The sequence below is a fragment of the Lepidochelys olivacea genome, assembly GCF_965140295.1.
Source record: "Lepidochelys olivacea isolate rLepOli2 genome assembly, chromosome: 1".
Classification (NCBI taxonomy): Eukaryota; Metazoa; Chordata; order Testudines; family Cheloniidae; genus Lepidochelys; species Lepidochelys olivacea.
The window spans coordinates 94156297-94175520 of record NC_140411.1 but is presented as its reverse complement, the minus strand read 5'-3'; positions in this window follow the sequence as shown (position 1 = coordinate 94175520).

Genomic DNA, 19224 nt, shown 5'->3' with positions numbered 1-19224 from the left:
CTTTTAAAACTTTTGGATGCAAGTTTTCTGGCCCTGCTGATTTTAAAATGTCTAATTTCTGTATCTTCTGTTTAACATCCTCCAGAGTTACTAGTGGAATGAAAAAAGTATTACCATCATAAGTTGACTATATCATTTGTTTTTAGCCCAAATACAGAACAGAAATATTTATTGAACACTTCTGTTTTTTCCCCGTTATTATTGATAGTTCTGGATCAATATAATTGTTAGAATTATTTTCTGTTCCTAATATATTTTAAAAACTCCTTCTTATTGTCTTCAACTTTACTGGCTATAGATTTCTCCTTGTGTCCCTTGGCTTCCCTTATCAATTTTCTACAGTTCTTTAACTTCTGATTTATTGATTACTATCAACTTCCCCTTTCTTCCATTTTTTACAATCATAGCTGCCTTCACTTTCCTGCAAAGTCAGGTTGGTTTTTTTAGTCAGCATAGCCTTCTTCCTTAACTGTGAGGCATCTAGTAACATATTCTTAAATTATTCCCAGTTATGATTACCATTTTTATGATTATTTAAATATTATCCACTTCTAGTAGTAAAGTAGCACACCACTCTGCTTCACCATGTAAATTTTATTCTGCTTAAGTAACAGTAATCTCAGTGTAACATTTAATTCCTTCTCTAACATTTTAGAAAGCTGCACAATTTCATCACAGTGACAATTTTGCAGCATTTTTCTGAACTATAAATACTAAACACTTCTTTGCTATTCTTTTTCCTTAACCATTTATTTTTAAGAGCTGCTACCCTCTAAAATTGGTTAGAACCTGAAAGATGAGGGCCATGAGATGAGTAATTGTGTTCTTTACCATATAATTCTACATTACAAAAACTAAATATTCCAAGTCAGTCATATTTGATTGAATCATAAGGTAAAAACTTCTAATTTTTTTGTTTCTTCTTCTTCTTCTTCAAAAAGTGACCTGAGAAACTGGAACGGGGGAATGAAAAAAACAAACAACTTGTAAGATTTTCTCTAACTCAGTAAGCTCCAGTAGTAATGAATACTTAGGTCTGTCATGCAAGGCAACTCCTAATAGAGTGCATCTAAATATTAAAGCTGGTCAGGACATTTTAAATTATTTTAAATTTCAAGGACAACTGGAAAAAAATCTGTAATTTCCCCCCTTACTTTATTGCCAATTCTTGAGTGGTTCTCTCTCAAAATCTTCAGTTGAAGCTGTTCCATGTGTAGAAATAAATAGTCATTTGAGCTAAGAGTTGGGTCTTCTAACCACTCGTATAAGTGCCCTAACCATCAGGCTACAGAGTCATTCTCGGTCTTGTTCTCTCTCTCTGGCCTAATGACTATTACTGTTGCTTTTTGACCAGTTCTGCAATATACAGCATGCCACTAGTGAAACAGGAATTTTCTAGCCTAAACACTGGAGCTAATGGACAAACTAAAACAGACACAAATGTGCAAAAAAATATTGTCGCATAATGATCTTTTATAGATGAGTGTACATTTGTGTCATAGTGGTAACCTCCCACCAACAACTCTCTCTCATAGTCCAAATGAAATCCCATTGATTTCAGGAACAAGAATTTCATCCCAGTTTTTGAACATATTGTTTTCCTAACTTGTTCATGAAGGACCCTCTCATTTCAATGGTTTTTTTTAAATGTATAAGATCTGAGCAGATAGCACTTGACTGACACTTTTTCTACATAGTGAACATGTTGATTTAGCTGATTACCAACAGGTACAGCAACTGTGTTAGTCAGATATTTCAGCCATACTCCATATCTAGGCAAAACAAAACTGACTCAATGAATAAGAACATGATTTCCATCTATCTTCAAAGACAAGCTAATTCAGCTCTGGTATAGTTTAATATTTCTAGGAAAGTTGATCTTGTAAACCCTTGCAAGTGACAGCTCAAGAAAAGCCAAAATTAGCTTGTGTGAGATTATACTAAAAACCTCAGTAAACCTAATGAAAACTGTAGAACAAACGTGAGAATTAGAAAGACTAAAGGTCTTTTGAAGCTGATTTATTGTATCCTCTTGACCCAGTCCTTGCATTAATGTTACTTTTGTGATTTGTAGCGTCTATTAGAACAAAAAAAGAAAGAAAAGCATGATTAGCATCTGTGGCATTAAGAAAATCATCAAAGAGTACAAAGAAATAGAAGAAAGGGAGGAAATGCTGAAGTCTTCAGAGGAAAAAAAACGTTTTATCTATTTTTCATTTGCTTTCATATTTATGATGAAGTTCTGTCTGCCTGATAGCACTGTAGAATGTTATGTCCTTTCCTGACATTGTAGGTAATCTGTGTTTAAGGGGAAATTATGTTACTAATTCATTTTAAGACTAGGGACCAATCCTGCAGTTCTTTCTCAGGAAAAATATCCAGTGAGTTTAATAGGACTTATTCTGAATAAAGACTTCAGTATAGAAACTGTAGTTATTCAGTAATATTTTAGCTAACTATCCGAAAGGAGAGGGATGATCCTACCATAAAGATCTTCACAATCTACTGTGACATCTCATTTCAGCACTACAGGTGGGTGGCATTTGGGAGAGTACCACCATCTTCCCCCCACACACAGTCAAATGTCACTAGCCCAACATGGTATCAATGTCGTAAGAAGGTGGCAAGCTTAAGGACCCCAGGGTGAAATCGGAACTCCAGGGAGGGGAGGTCATTCCCAAGGAACCTAGCTGAACCACAGGTTCATCCAAACTCTAGTGAGGGAGAACCAAACTTGAAGATCCCAGAGAAGATGTCTGATCATAGTTTGAACATATTCTTTATCTGCTATGAGCAGTATCTTATCTTGGTATCTCAAGTGGGCAAAAAAATCTGTTGTGCCCAGCACTTGGAAGAGTTTCACAAGCTCCATTCCCCAATTCCATCACTGTTTGAAATAGCATGTTTCTGCATTTCTTGGGTACGTATCATGATTGATGAGTCCTTTATTACACAAGTTCTAGTCCCACTCTAATTAGTTGAGGGATCTAGCCCTCTGAATAGTTAAGAACCAAGAGACTTCTTTGCTTTCTGTGGTTGTAGTTAAAAATCACTACTGGCCAACAGTTAATCCAAACGGAGTCTGAGATAGCACCATTTTCCTCTATTTGGAGAATAGTTGTGAGATAACTACTGGCATATGCTGGCTATTTTATAGTAAATATTGTTAACAACATCTACATAGGCATGATTCTCCTCTGTCATTGTAATAGAAGATGTCTGTGTTCACACTAGACTCTATTGTAATAATGTTTGTACAAGGTATGCCTTATGAGTTATTATTTAAAACACTCATAATTTGTTGCTCAATATTGGCTGGTTAAATATGTGTGGCAACATTGTATGTGAAGTTTTAAGATTCCCCTATAAGTTTCCCAAATAGACAGACCTCAGCACATGCCCTGCTCTTCTGAAACTTAATACTTGTTTTCCTCAAGGCAATTGGCTCTCCTCCTGTCCCTCCTGGAGCTCTCTCTCTCTCTCTCTCTCTCTCTCTCTCTCGGCAATCCTTCAGCTTCCCAGTCTTCTTGGGAATTACCTATAATCTTCTTTTGTTCTGGAGCAGTTTTTCCCATTAGTAATTCTTCAGCCTCCAGTCTTCTTAGTCATTGCCTCTACTCCTGTGTCTCTGGAATGACCTGGGCCTGGCTTATATTGACACCAGACCACTTACACACCCAGCAGCCTTGAAAAGGGTAATTAATTGGAGTCTCATAGACTCATAGACTCATAGACATTAAGGTCAGAAGGGATCATTATGATTATCTAGTCTGACCTCCTGCACAACGCAGGCCACAGAATCTCATCCACCCACTCCTACAATAAACCTCTCACCTATGTCTGAGCTACTGAAGTCCTCAAATCATGATTTAAAGACTTTGAGGTGCAAAAAGAATCCTTCAGCAAGTGACCCATGCCCCATGCTGCAGAGGAAGGAGAAAAAAACCCAGGGCCTCTTCCAATCTGCCCTGGAGGAAAATTCCTTCCCCACCCCAAATATGGCGATCAGCTGAACCCTGAGCATGTGGGTAAAATTCACCAGCCAGACACCCAGGAAAGAATTCTCTGTAGTAACTCAGATTCCCACCTTGTCTAACATCCCATCACAGGCCATTGGGCCTATTTACCATGAATAGTTAAAGATCAATTAATTACCAATATCATATTATCCCATCATACCATCTCCTCCAGAAACTTAATGAGTTTAATCTTGAAGCCAGATAGATCTTTTGCTCCCACTGCTTCCCTTGGAAGGCTATTCCAGAACTTTACTCCTCTGATGGTTAGAAACCTTCGTCTAATTTCAAGTCTAAACTTCCTGATGGCCAGTTTATATCCATTTGTTCTTGTGTCCACATTGAGCTTAAATAATTCCTCTCCCTCCCTAGTATTATCAGCTGGTTGGTTATGTTTTGTTTGCTTGGTTCACTGTTTTTTCTCCTCCATGTGACAGTTCCCACTGTCACAGTACCAAGTGTAATTCAGACAGAGGAGACGAAAGGCTGCCCAGGAACCAGTTTCAGGTCCCTGATCTCGTGCTGCCTGGCCCAAAGTAAGCTGCTGAGCACCAACTCGAACTTATGCCACTGGTGTAAGATCCTTATGCAGTGGAAAACTGGGTGTAACAGTTCTGATTCTCTCTGTTATGCCCCTCCCTACACCCACGATAACATGCCATCTCCGTTCCCTTATGCCAGGGATAGAAGGCAACAGCTGGAACAGGAGGTGGCACTTCCACCAGTTTTATGTCAGTTGGAGTTTCCTTTAGCAAAATTCTCTGCTGGCAAGTTCAGTGAGAATATCATTCATTAGAAGAGCCCATTCTCCGGGAGTGCACAATTTCAGTAATGCCAGGGTAAAGGCCTAAATTGCTTACCTTCAAGTTTTCTCCCAATACTGTTTCATGAATTGTGATCACCGTTTTCTTTAAATAACACCAGTGACCCAGTATCCCCAAGACGCAAGAATGAATGCCATAACCAGATTCTTTGCTTGAAAAAGTTCTGCCTGTAAGTTTTTAGTCTATTCAATTTTAATTTCATGGCATGTTTCTTACTTTTTTATCTGTGTTAAAGGCCTAATTCACAATTAATAAGACCAAAAAAAGATTGCTTTTCAAGTTAATCCCCACAAGAAATGTGGTTGTGTGACTGAAACGTTCTCTTGATAAAGCCATATTTAACCATTCTGTTTGTTGTAAGACTGACTATACTATCTGTGACAAAATGATATTTTAAAATAAAATTAATTAGAATATTACTAGGAAAATTCTGTCAATCAGACAGTTTTAATTTCTAGGGGATTCTGACTTGTTATAAACCTTCTGTCATGTTCAGCTCTCTGTTTGCTTTGTTTTTTTAAACAACAACAACAAAATAATTTTGTCTAACATTAAAACAATTAACAAAAGATAGTAGTGGCTTTTAGATACTGCCAGTTTTTAGAGTACATCAGTGTATGTTCTTCTAATTTCAATCTGCCCCCTGCTTGAGAGAGACTTGATGACATGTCAGTGTCCTGCACTGGCATCAGGAAAGGGAAAAATATAAAAAAAATCTAATATGTCTTTAAAAGTCATATTCATCTAAACTGTGATCAAAAACACTACAATTTCTTCTTTATAATCAGACAATTATTTCGTGACACCACTGAAAGGACAGAGTGGGGGGAAATAAGGGCTTTTCTTTTTAGCCCATCTAGTCTGACAGATACTTTCCACAACCAAGTAAAACAGATAATGCAGTTGTTCTGGGAAACAAATAAAAATGAATAATAGTCTTTATTTATTACATACATTTGGAGAATGTCCATCACCATGGTACCATTTGCCAATGTCATATATTTTTAGAAGATTTTGTATTTTCTGCACTTAGGAAAAAAACAAGCAGCTTGCTTTTACACTTACGTCAAGCTTCCCTGTGAATACTTCTCAATAGATGGACTTTACGTAACCCATTTTATTTGTGTATGCAGAACTTTTCAGAAGTAATGGCAAATATAAACTGTGTTGGTTATCTTCTAAGGATAACTGGGATAATTGATATATGTCCTTGACTATATAAAATACTATGAATAATTTCTGCAGGTTTCTGGCATAATTGGTACATATGTCTTCATGACCTTCAAAATAGTTTAAAAAATCAGACAAGGAAAAGGGATGAAATATTTGTACTAATTTGGGGAATTTTCTCCGCGTAAACAAGGAGTGTATAAATATACTCTGAGGTTAGCTCATAATCTTTGGATAAGTGAAAATTTGAGCTGCAAGCCTTCTCCCTGAATTAGATAATATATTAACCCTTTCTGTTTGTGCTGATCTATCTTTTACTAATAAACAACAGTTCAGCTGAGTTATTTGATGTCGTATCCATCAATAATCTAAACTGAATCCTCTTACAGTATCAAGGCACAAAATGTACTAAAGTTTGTGCCTGTAAATTCACAAATAGAGGGAAACAAGCAATGAGAACTAGAAGTGTTGCTAAATTATGAAAGTAAATTATAGTAGGCAAAACTGGAACATGGTGGAATGATTCTCATAAATAGAATATGAGAACATGTGGGTTCAGTTTATACAGGAGAGATAGAATAGTAAGAAAAGGTGGAGGAGTGGTTATATGTCAAAAATGTTCACAATTCCAGTGAGCCACAGTTAAGTGATGAAAAGAGTGATTGTGAAATCTCATGATATCCATTCACCTCTCAAATAATCCCCATAGTGGAGTATTGGAGGAAGCTCCATTGCCTGCAACACTTAAAACTCCTGAAGAGAACACTAGAACATGTACCAGAGAGAATAGTCCTACAGTAAAGGAAGGAGGAAAAGCTACTTAGCAGACCTTTTCAGTTCTAAATTCAATGGCTAGGTTGCTGACTATAACCCTACTGAATTCACGGTTTTAGCGAGTACCATCTCTAAACTTTGTTTAAATAAATATCCCTCATTTCGAACGATTGACATGACCTTGAGCAGTGAACAGGTGAAGGAAAAAATAATTCATTAACTTGCAAAGTACATTAGCAAACTTTATCTACCATCAAAGATTCAATCCAGGAAAGCATTTTCTAAAGTCAATGGGATTAAAAAGTGTTTGGTATTGAACAGATTCTGCAAGGGAAGTCAGTAATTGAGTGTTAGGTCCCCATTTTTTAAAATTACATTTTACTTCTTCAGTGATTAATAAACCATTTCATTAAATGACTCATGACTGGAGTACTCTCATAGATGGATATAAACTTTTCAGGAAGGACAGGCAGAGCAGAAAAGGTGGGGGAGTTGCATTGTATGTAAGAGAGCAGTATGACTACTCAGAGATCCAGTATGAAACTGCAAAAAAAACTGAGAGTCTCTGGATTAAGTTTAGAAGTGTGAGCAACAAGGGTGATGTCGTGGTAGGAGTCTGCTATAGACCACCAGACCAGGGGGATGAGGTGGACAAGGCTTTCTTCAGGCAACTAATGGAAGTTACTAGATTGCAGGCCCTGGTTCTCATGGGGGACTTCAATCACCCTGATATCTGCTGGGAGAGCAATACCGCAGTGAACAGACAATCCATGAAGTTTCTGGAAAGTGTAGGGGACAATTTTCTGTTCCAAGTGCTGGAGGAACCGACTAGGGGCAGAGCTCTTCTTGACCTGCTGCTCATAAACAGGGAAGAAGTAGTCGGGGAAGCAAAAGTGGAGGAGAACCTGGGAGGCAGTGACCATGAGATGGTCGAGTTCAGGATCCTGCACAAGGAAGAAAAGAGAGCAGCAGAATATGGACTCTGGACTTCAGAAAAGCAGACTTTGACTCCCTCAGGGAACTGATGGGCAGGATCCCCTGGGAGAATAACATGAGGGGGAAAGGAGTCCAGGAGAGCTGGCTGTATTTTAAAGAATCCTTATTGAGGTTGCAAGAACAAACCATCCCAATGTGTAGAAACAATAGTAAATATGGCAGGTGACCAGCTTGGCTTAACAGTGAAATCCTCGCTGGTCTTAAAAACAAAACAAAAAAAGCTTACAAGAAGTGGAAGATTGGACAGATGACCAGGGAGGAGAATAAAAATATTGCTCAGGCCTGCAGGAGTGAAATCAGGGAGGCCAAATCACACTTGGAGTTATAGCTAGCAAGGGATGTTAAGAGTAACAAGAAAGGTTTCTACAGGTATGTTAGCAACAAGAGGAAGGTCAAGGAAAGTGTGGGCCCCTTACTGAATGAGGGAGGCAACCTAGTGACAGAGGATTTGGAAAAGGCCAATGTACTCAATGATTTTTTGCCTTTGTCTTTACGAACAAGGTCAGCCCCCAGACTACTGCACTGGGCAGCACAGTATGGGGAGGAGGTGACCACCCCTCTGTGGAAAAAGAAGTGGTTCGGGACTATTTAGAAAAACTGGATGAGCACAAGTCCATGGTACTGGATGCACTGCATCCGAGGGAGTTGGCAGATGTTATTGCAGAGCCATTGGCCATTATCTTTGAAAACTCATGGCAATCAGGGGAGGTCCTGATGACTGGAAAAAGGCTAATGTAGTGCCCATCTTTAAAAAAGGGAAGGAGGAGGATCTGGGGAACTACAGGTCAGTCAGCCTCACCTCAGTCCTGGAAAAATCATGGAGCACATTCTCAAGGAATCAATTCTGAAGCACTTAGAGGAGAGGAAAGTGATCAGGAACAGTTAGCATGGATTCACCAAGGGCAAGTCATGCCTGACTAACCAAATTGCCTTCTATGATGAGATAACTGGCTCTGTGGATGAGGGGAAAGCAGTGGACATGTTATTCCTTCGCTTTGGCAAAGCTTTTGATACGGTCTCCCACAGTATTCCTGTCAGCAAGTTAAAGAAGTATGGGCTGGATGAATGGACTATAAGGTAGGCAGAAAGCTGGCTAGATCATCGGGCTTAACGGGTAGTGATCAATGGCTCCATGTCTAGTTGGCAGCCGATATCAAGAAGAGTGCCCCAAGGGTTGGTCCTGTGGCCAGTTTTGTTCAATATCTTCATTAATGATCTGGAGTATGGCGTGGATTGTACCCTCAGCAAGTTTGCAGATGACACTAAACTGGGAGGAGTGGTAGATATGTTGGAAGGTAGGGATAGGATACAGAGGGACCTAGAGATATTTGAGGATTGGGCCAAAAGAAATCTGATGAGGTTCAACAAGGACAAGTGCAGAGTCCTGCACTTAGGACAGAAGAATCCCATGCACTGCTACAGACCAGGGACTGAGTGGCTAGGCAGCAGTTCTGCAGAAAAAGACCTAGGGATTACAGTGGATGAGAAGCTGGATATGAGTCAACAGTGTGCCGTTGTTGCCAAGAAGGCTAACGGCATTTTGGGCTGTATAAATAGGAGCACTGTCATCAGACAGAGGGATGTGATCATTCCCCTCTATTCGGCATTGATGAGGCCTCATCCAGAGTACTATGTCCAGTTTTGGGCCCCACACTACAAGAAGGATGTGGAAAAATTGGAAAGAGTCCAGTGCAGGGCAACAAAAATTATTAGCGGGCTGGAGTACATGACTTATGAGGAGAGGCTGCGGGAACTGGAATTATTTAGCCTGCAGAAGAGAAGAATGAGGGGGGATTTGATAGCTGCTTTCAACTACCTGAAAGGGGGTTCCAAAGAGGATGGATCTAGACTGTTCTCAGTAGTAGCAGATGATGGAACAAGGAGTAATGGTCTCAAGTTGCAGTGGGGGAGATTTAGGTTGGATATTAGGAAAAACTTTTTCACTAGGAGGGTGGTGAAGCACTGTACGGGGTTATCTAGGGAGGTGGTGGAATCTCCTTCCTTCGAAGTTTTTAAGGTCAGGCTTGACAAAGCTCTGGCTGAGATGATTTAGTTGGGGACTGGTCCTGCTTTGTGCAGGGGGTTGGACTAGTTGACCTCCTGAGGTCCCTTCCAACCCTGATATTCTATGATTCTATGAATTGATCAGAAGCGTCCAATAATGAACAAAAAAATAATTCCTGCCAGCTAAATTTTTGCTATCAAAATAGCAGACTAGTCCATCCACCTTTCTTTAAAAAAATCTTGTGCCATTAAAATACAGCAACAACAAGAAAAAAACACAACAACATTGTTTTCACATGCCAGCTGTTAGGGGACATCAGTTGAGTATAATGATTTTCAGGTGTCATAAGCACTGGGACATGCTGAGGAAAATCAGGTTTATCTTTAAAACTGGCATTTAGGGGGCTTTACTACTCTATAGGGAACATAAGAATGGCCATACTGGGTCAGACCAAAGGTCCATCCAGCCCAGTATCCTGTCCACCGACAGTGGCCAATGCCAGGTGCCCCAGAGGGAGTGAACCTAACAAGCAATGGTCAAGTGATCCCTCTCCTGCCATTTATCTCCACCCTCCAACAAACAGAGGCTAGGGACACCATTCCTTATCCATCCTGGCTAATAGCCATTAATGGACTTAACCTCCATGAATTTATCCAGTTCTCTTTTAAACCCTGTTTTAGTCCCTTCACAGGCTCCTCACGCAAGGAGTTCCACAGGTTGACTGTGTGCTGAGTGAAGAAGAACTTCGTTTTATTTGTTTAAAACCTGCTACCCATTAATTTCATTTGGTGGCCCCTAGTTCTTATATTATGGGAAGTTCTTCACAGTCTGATTTGGTCTTAACTATCTTGAGCAGTCTAGTATCATCTGCAAACTTTGCCACCTCACTGTTTATGATGAATAGGAAACTGAGGATCTGGAATAAAAGTTTTGGGAGAGGAAGTAATAAAGAAATAGGAAAAGAAAAAGAAAAAAAGGAATAAAAATAACTTTAAGGTTAGTATGTGTTTTATTTTATTAATATTTCTACATTGTGAATTATATTTGTGGGAAAAAGAGGAGATGGATGGAAAATGTTGGTTTTAGTTGTTGAAAATCTATTGTGAGCCCTTGATAGAACTGTGTCTTATCTGAAGACATGTTAAGACCCAGCCTTGATTATTAGATGGAAAGAGAGAGGGAAATATTCTAATTCCAATATCCAATTCATATGAAGATTTTTTTGACTAAGTGGTACAACTGTTGAAGCTGTGTCTGACTCTCAGATTGTCTTCTCTCCGATTATGGAAGAATGGGTTCAATTTATTTCTGCAACTTCTTCCAATTATCCTTCACTTAGTTATGTCTTTCACAAATCAAAATGGAATAGATAGACTCTTTCCTCCTACATCTCCCTCCTAAAAACTCACTTCTTCAGTTTTGCTTACAAGAAGTGCATTCATCTGGCAAAAGTTGATGATGAGAAGGTGAAATGTAAGAATAGGAAGAAACACAACTCCAGACCTCCGTCTGAGTTATCATCTGCCCTTATTAATGTAAATCTGTTTTACGGTCATCCCTCCTGTATAACTTACAGTTAATGAAAGGTAACCCAATGCTATGAAGATATAAAGTGCTATAACAGTGCAAATTATTATTATTAAATTCCAGTGGTCCAGTTGTGTAACATTTACTCAGAGTAGTGGGCAAATATGAGAATTCTATGGGGCTGCTTGTGTGAGTGAGAGATCACCAGAGTGAGTAAGGGTTGCAAAATGGGAGCTGGGTCATCATACCCACATTGTATGAATAGGTTTCAGAATAACAGCCATGTTAGTCTGTATTCGCAAAAAGAAAAGGAGTCCTTGTGGCGCCTTAGAAACTAACCAATTTATGAGCCGATGAAGTGAGCTGAAGCTCACGAATGCTTATGCTCAAATAAATTGGTTAGTCTCTAAGGTGCCACAAGTACTCCTTTTCTTTTAGTGTATGAATAGGGATTTTTCCCTGGTCCAAAAGCTGGTACACAGAACTTAATGTCTACATTCCCCACAGTTTGGACTATGGGGTAGTGAATAGCAGTGTACACCAAAATGCTGCTCTGTAACTCCCCCATGTTGATGTTGTGGGCAACAAACTAAAATGTCCCTAGTTTGCTTTAATGTAATTGATTATATTTTAGTTCTCACCTGCAGAGTATACATGGGGGAGTTACAAAAAAGCACTCTGATGTGCACTGCTGTTCACACCCCAGTAGTCTCAACTGTGGGGCAGTTTAGCAAACCTTAGACTTCCTAGTCCAGATCTGTTGACTTCAATGGAGCTATGCTGATTTACAACAGCTAAGGGTCTGGCTCCCTGCTTGCCAGGTCAGAGAGAGCACAGCAAAGAGTCTTACAGCTGACCCTGCTTGCAAAAGGAGGTGTTTAAAATTCAGAGCATGAGGACTGAGCTTTCAAAGAAGCTAGGTCTATGAAGACAGTGGATCTGAATGAGGATACTTTAGTTTCATGACACTAGAGGGCACCATCAAATACACAGGTCTCAAAAGACAGTTAACTTTAAAATTTTAACTTTAAAATATTTGTCTTCACCTCTGAAGTGGTGAAAACCAATTGCCTAAAAATGTTATAAGATGTCCAGTTGAGACATTCATGAATCACAGACACCTCATATAAATAAGGGGCTATTGGTATTATTAAAACAAATTGCCAGCTGTTTGACAAAGAGTTCTGACTACTCAATTCACAGCGTAATGAATCAGAGGAAACTGCTCCCCTGCCTTCACCATCCCCTCTATCAGCTCAATTTTAAGTCAATACAACTTTTTTTATGGATTACTTCATTAAAAATAATAGGCAGATTTTTGTGGAGCCAAAGTTGATGTTAGCTTTTTTAAAAAAAATATTGTGCACTCTTGCAGTTTAAGCCATCTGTCTTCCAATCTGGGTAGGATAGACAGAGACTGCATTTAAAGTATAAACTAGAGCAAGAAAAAGTAAAGCAGTCAAAGAGAACTATCCATACATGTTATTTTCTCTTTTTTTGTAATTTTGCAAATTCTGTTAATCTAAAATGATCAGGTTCTGACTTAAGTCCTTAATTTGGATGCCTCTGTTCCTATTAGGAGCTTTGAAAATTTCAGCCGGTACATACACACAAACACAAATTTTCAAAAGTGACTAGAAGTTTTAGAGTCCCTCAGATTTTGGGTACTCAACTCGAGACACTTTATATAGTCTTGATTTTCAGACTATGATTAGCAGCCACCCTCTGGAAATCAGGCCTCAAAACTGACGTACCTAAAATCAACAGATACTTTGACAAATTGGACTATGGAGTATACTTAATGTAATTACAGTAGTTACAGTTTAAAATTTTTCTTTTATTTTTTTACAGGTAGTTAACTCTTAACAATATAATTCCTGAAAACAGAGGTAAACAACACTTAGGGTTTCTCTTCACTACTGGAGTAAGTCGACCTAAGTTGCACTACACCAGCTACGTGAATAATGTAGCTGGATACGACATAGCTTAGGTCAACTTACCCCAGTGACTTCACTGTGCTGCGTCGATGGGAGATGCTCTCCAGTCAACTTCCCTTATTCTTCTCAGAGAGGTGGAGTACTAGAGTCTACCGGAGAGTGCTCTGCCGTCAGTTTAGTGGGTCTTCACTAGACCCGCTAAATTGACAGCTGCTGCATCGACTGCAGCAGCGTTGATCTCCCCAGTAGTGAAGACAAGCCCTTAGTGTAGATTAAAGGACATTATGATACAAACACTGAGCCATAATTCACATTTTCCAGAACTAAACTTTTATGAAACAGAACCAAAGCATATGTCCCCATGACTATTTGGTGTCACTGGAAAGAGTCTTTTAAAATAAATATTGCACTTCAGTTTTTGCAGCCCAAACAATGACATTGTGTGGATAAAATTGGCAAAGAGCCTGACATTAATGGAAATTGACTAGTATCTTGCCAGTTGAAAACAATGCAAAGATGCAATCAAGTCATAAATGGTGAAAAGTAGCAACTTTTATTTTTTGTTTGTTTTTATAAAAGGCATCATTTCTGGCATAATTAAGAAGGAGGTTATTTAAAAATATATTGGCCTCCTCCTCCACTTATACCAGTTCTGTGCAGGGCAACATCAATGAAGCGATTTCCATATAATAGCAGTGAAATGTTTTTAAACCTGACAGTGTCCCATTAGTGCTACTGGACTGTGCTGGTGTGGTAAAATGAACTGAGAAAGACTATTCAGTATTGACATTGTAAAGGCATTTTGTATTTCTGTGTTGCCTGTGTTCTTTAAAAGATATTTGTGTTCGATTTCCTTTTTTCATGAGTCACAGAGGCCATGCATTAACAATGAGTTGAAAATGGGGTCAGCTTCAGAGGTCACTATTTTATTAATGAGAACACTAAGAAAAATATGGTATAAAGCACATAATGGTTGTGTATTTGTGATAAACCTATGAACCATACAAATTGATTTATGATTAATTGCATTTTGGTTTCTAGAGCTCAGTTTCAAGAACCAAATAGTCTCAAAAATGTGTAAATTGTATTAATCTTAAAATGCTATTTTGATTAATAAGAATCCATAGAAGGGGTAGTGAAAAGCTGCTGTGTCTGAGAAGTTGCATGGAACATGTCATAAATACAAAAGGAAGGCTAACCACCTTTAAATCCCTCCTGGCCAGATGAAAAAAAACCCTTTCACCTGTAAAGGGTTAAGAAGCTAGGATAACCTCGCTGGCACCTGACCAAAATGGCCAATGAGGAGATGAGATACTTTCAAAGCTGGGGGGGGGGGGAAACAAAGGGTTCTCTCTGTCTGTGTGGTTTTTTTTTGTTTTGTTTTTCTTTGTTTTTTGCCGGGACCAGAGCAGGAATGCAGGTCAGAACTCCTGTAAAGGACTAATATGCTTAGGTGGTTTTTCATGCAGGTCCCCACATCCGTACCCTAGAGTTCAGAGTGGGGAAGGAACCTTGACATGGTGGCAGAGCAGTGGGATTAACTTGAAATCATTTTGAGATCAATTTGAGATTTTTTGAACCAGAAGCACAGATTTTAAAAGAGGACATTTTTTTTTTTCCCTTTGGGCTGCTGGAAAGCAGGTTTTAAGCTGAAAGCAGTTAGAGATTTTTTTTTTTGTCTCTGCCTGGGGTCCAGAGCAGAGACAAAAGGGAATTGTCTTTTGTGAGCTGGAGTTTTCTCTACCTAAAGGCAGGGTAGTTAACCTCCTGCAGGGAAATTCATAAGTCTTCACAGACCTGAAGGTGATTTTTTTTTTTTTTTTACCTAAGAGCAACTAGAGGGGTTTTCTGTCTATTTTGCTGGAGACAAAGGTGTTAGGGTTTTTTTTATTATTATTATTTTTCTGTAGGCCTGACAATCACTGTCAGAACACAGGAATCCAGTTACAGCACAACCTATATGTATATATATATTTTGACAAGCCAAGTTTTTTGATTGTTTGTTTGTTTTATTTCTAACTCTTGGGTGTAAATTTAGTTAAAAACAGAGAGGCTAACATGACAGAAACCAAGGCACAACACAAACTGGAGTTAACCGGACTGGAGGCAGCAAAAGAGGCAGAAAAATCCCAAGAGGCTGCCCACAGGAGAGCTATGGAGGCAAAGGACAAAGAAATGGAGGCAAAGGACAAAGCAATAGAGGCAGAAAAATCCCAAGAGGCTGCCCACAGGAGAGCTATGGAGGCAAGGGAAAAAGAACTGGAGGAGAAGGAAAAAGAGAGGAAGCATGCACTGGAGATGGAGAAGGTAAGGGCTGAGCAGAATCTACTGGATAACCCTAACAATCCTTCCCCAACAATCCACAAATGGAAGTGACTATGTCCACAGTATAATGAATCCAGTGATATTGCTGAATATTTTCTCACCTTTGAGAGACTGTGCACTCTCTCTAAAATTTCTGAAGCTCACAAGATGACCACATTGGTCACAAAATTGACTGGAAGAGCTCTGGACATATTCAATAAGATGCCTGTTGATGAGGCTTCTGATGATAATAAGTTCAAGGATTTGGTTTTAAAGCAATTTCAAATTACATCTGAAATGTACAGAGTAAAATTTTGAACACTTAAGAGAGGGTCTGGACTAAGTAATGTGGCTTATCTAAACCAGATGAAGGATCTGTTAGATAAATGGGTCCAAGGAAGGGGTATCACTAGTTTTAACGGAATGTGTGATTTGATAGCTTAGGAGCAATTCCTGAATATGTTCAAGGAGGAAATAAAACAGTGTTTATGGGAAAAGGAAATGGACTCAGCAAAAAGTCTTACTTCTTATGTTGTTCGATATGAGCAGTCCCAGACCACCAGAGAGGTGGGGCAAGCTGGAACAAAATGGGTGGAGGGAGGAGAGAGGAACAACCCTGGTCGCAGTTGGATTGGGTACCAGAAGGAACACCCTCAGACCACACCCTACTACCGGGGGCAGTCCAAGGCCCCAGCTACACACCAAGGAATACTCCAGACACCTTATCGTCCTGTCACACCGTTTTCCAGCAGCCCACCTCGCCCAGTGATCCGTCAACTGGGCGATGTTCTAAATGTAATGTGCCAGGGCATGTGAAGGCCAATTTCCCCAAGAACCCCAACAGATTACAGTTCATTGCACCGGAATCACACTAGAGGTCCTCAGGCCCAGATACCTCCCAGATACCCTTGGAGTGGAGGGAAACTGAGTGTGGGTGGAAAGAAGGTCACCGCATGGAGGGACACCGGAGTGCAAGAAAGGCTATCCATGCTTCCTTAGTGGACCCCAATTTAATCGACCCAGAGGTCCAAGTGACAATTCAACCTTTCAAGTCCAACTCTTTCAATTTGCCTACAGCCAAGTTGCCTGTCCAGTACAAGGGCTGGTCAGGAACGTGGACTTTTGCAGTCTATGATGATTATCCCATCCCCATGCTGTTGGGGGAAGACTTGGCCAATCATGTGAAGCTAGCCAAGAGGGTGGGAATCGTCACCTGCAGATAGCCTAAGCAAGCCGTCATGCCTAGCTGTGTTCTGGAAACTTCTACCAGGACCCGGTCACAGGTGATGAACCCGGAACCCAGGCCAACCTCTGCAACAGCGGTAGTGGCTCCAGTCCCAGAGACCCAGACAGAGCCAGTCCCAGAACCAGAACCGGCGGAACAACCAGCACCAGACCCATTGCCAGCACTGAATCCAGTACTTGCAACCCCAACACCAGAGGGCCCCACTGAACCTGAACCGGCAGTAGCCGATAACCCTACACAAGAGACTCAGCCAGAGCCTGAAATGCAACATAGTGCACCAGTGGTGAGTGGTTCACAGTCAACAGAAACAACACCATCCCCTACATCGCTTCCAGAGGGACCAAGCCTAGGTCCACAGTCCAATGAGGAACTGATGTCTCCAGCATCAAGGGGACAGTTCCAGACCGAACAGGAAGCAGATGAAAGCCTCCAGAGAGCTTGGACGGCAGCACGGAGCAACCCACCGCCTCTCAGCTCTTCTAATCGATCCAGGTTTGTTGTAGAAAGAGGACTTTTATACAAGGAAACACTTTCTCGTGGACACCAGGAAGACTGGCATCCTCAGAGACAGTTGGCAGTCCAACTAAGTACCGGGTAAAGCTCTTGAGCTTGGCCCACGATCATCCTAGTGGCCATGCTGTGGTGAACAGGACCAAAGACCGTTTGGGGAGGTCATTCCACTGGGAGGGAATGGGCAAGGATGTTTCTACCTATGTTCTGGATTGTGAGGTATGCCAAAGAGTGGGAAAACCCCAAGACCAGGTCAAAGCCCCTCTCCAGCCACTCCCTATAATTGAAGTTCCATTTCAGCGAGTAGCTGTGGATATTCTGTGTCCTTATCCGAAAAAGACACCCAGAGGAAAGCAGTACATACTGGCTTTTATGGATTTTGTCACCCGATGGCCGGAAGCAGTAGCTCTAAACTACACCAGGTCTAAAAGTGTGTACCAGGCACTAGCAGACATTTTTGCCAGGGTAGGTTGGCCCTCCAACATCCTCACAGATGCAGGGACTAATTTCCTGGCAGGAACTATGGAAAGCCTTTGGGAAGCTCATGGGGTGAATCACTTGGTTTCCACCCCTTACCATCATTAAACAAATGGCCTGGTGGAGAAATTTAATGGGACTTTGGGGATGTAAATTTGTAAATGAGCACTCCAATGATTGCTGCAGCAGTTGCTCTTTGCCTACAGAGCTGTATCACATCCCAGTTTAGGGTTTTCACCATTTGAACTTGTATATGACTGTGAGATTAAGGGCCTTTACAGTTGGTGAAGCAGCAATGGGAGGGGTTACACCTTCTCCAGGAACTAACATTCTGGACTTTGTAACCCACCTACAACACACCCTCTGAACCTCTTTAGCCCTTGCTAAAGAAAACCTAAAGGATGCTCAAAAAGAGCAACAAGCCTGGTATGATAAACAAGTCAGAGAGCGTTCCTTCAAATTGGGGGAACAGGTCATGGTCTAAAAGGCGCTCCAGGCCCATAAAATGGAAGCGTCGTGGGAAGGGCCATTCACGGTCCAGGAGTGCCTGAGAGCTGTTAATTATCTCATAGCCTTCTCCATCTCCAACCGAAAGCCTAAGGTGTACCATATGAATTCTCTAAAGCCCTTTTATTCCAGAGAATTAAGGGTTTGTCAGTTTACAGCCCAGGGAAAAGATGACGCTGAGTTGCCTGAAGATGTCTACTACAAAGGGAAATGTGCTGGTGGCGTGGAAGAGGTGAACCTCTCCATGACCTTTGGGCATATGCAGCAACAGCAGATCAAGGAACTGTGCACTAGCTATGCGCCAACATTCTCAGCAACCCCAGGACTGACTGAACGGGCATACCACTCCATTGACACAGGTAACGCTCACCCAATTAAAGTCCAACCTTACTGGGTGTCTCCTCAAGCTAAAACTGCTATAGAATGGGAGATCCAGGATATGCTACAGATGGGGGTAATCCACCCCTCTAGCAGTGCATGGGCATCTCCAGTTGTTCTAGTTCCCAAACCAGATGGGGAGATACGTTTTTGTGTGGACTATCATAAGCTAAATGCTGTCACTCGCCCAGACAACTATCCAATGCCATGCACAGATGAACTATTAAAGGAACTGGGACAGGCCCAGTTCATCTCTACCTTGGACTTAACCAAGGGGTACTGGCAGGTACCGCTAGATGAATCTGCCAAGGAAAGGTCAGCCTTCACCACACATGTCGGGCTGTAAGAATTTAATGTACTCCCTTTCGGGCTGTGGAATGCACCCACCACCTTCCAAAGACTTGTAGATGGTCTCCTAGTGGGATTAGGAGAATATGCAGTTGCCTACCTTGATGATGTGGCCATATTTTTGAATTCCTGGGCAGAACACCTGGAACATCTACAAAAAGTCTTTGAGCGCATAAGGTAGGCAGGACTAACTGTTAAGGCTAAG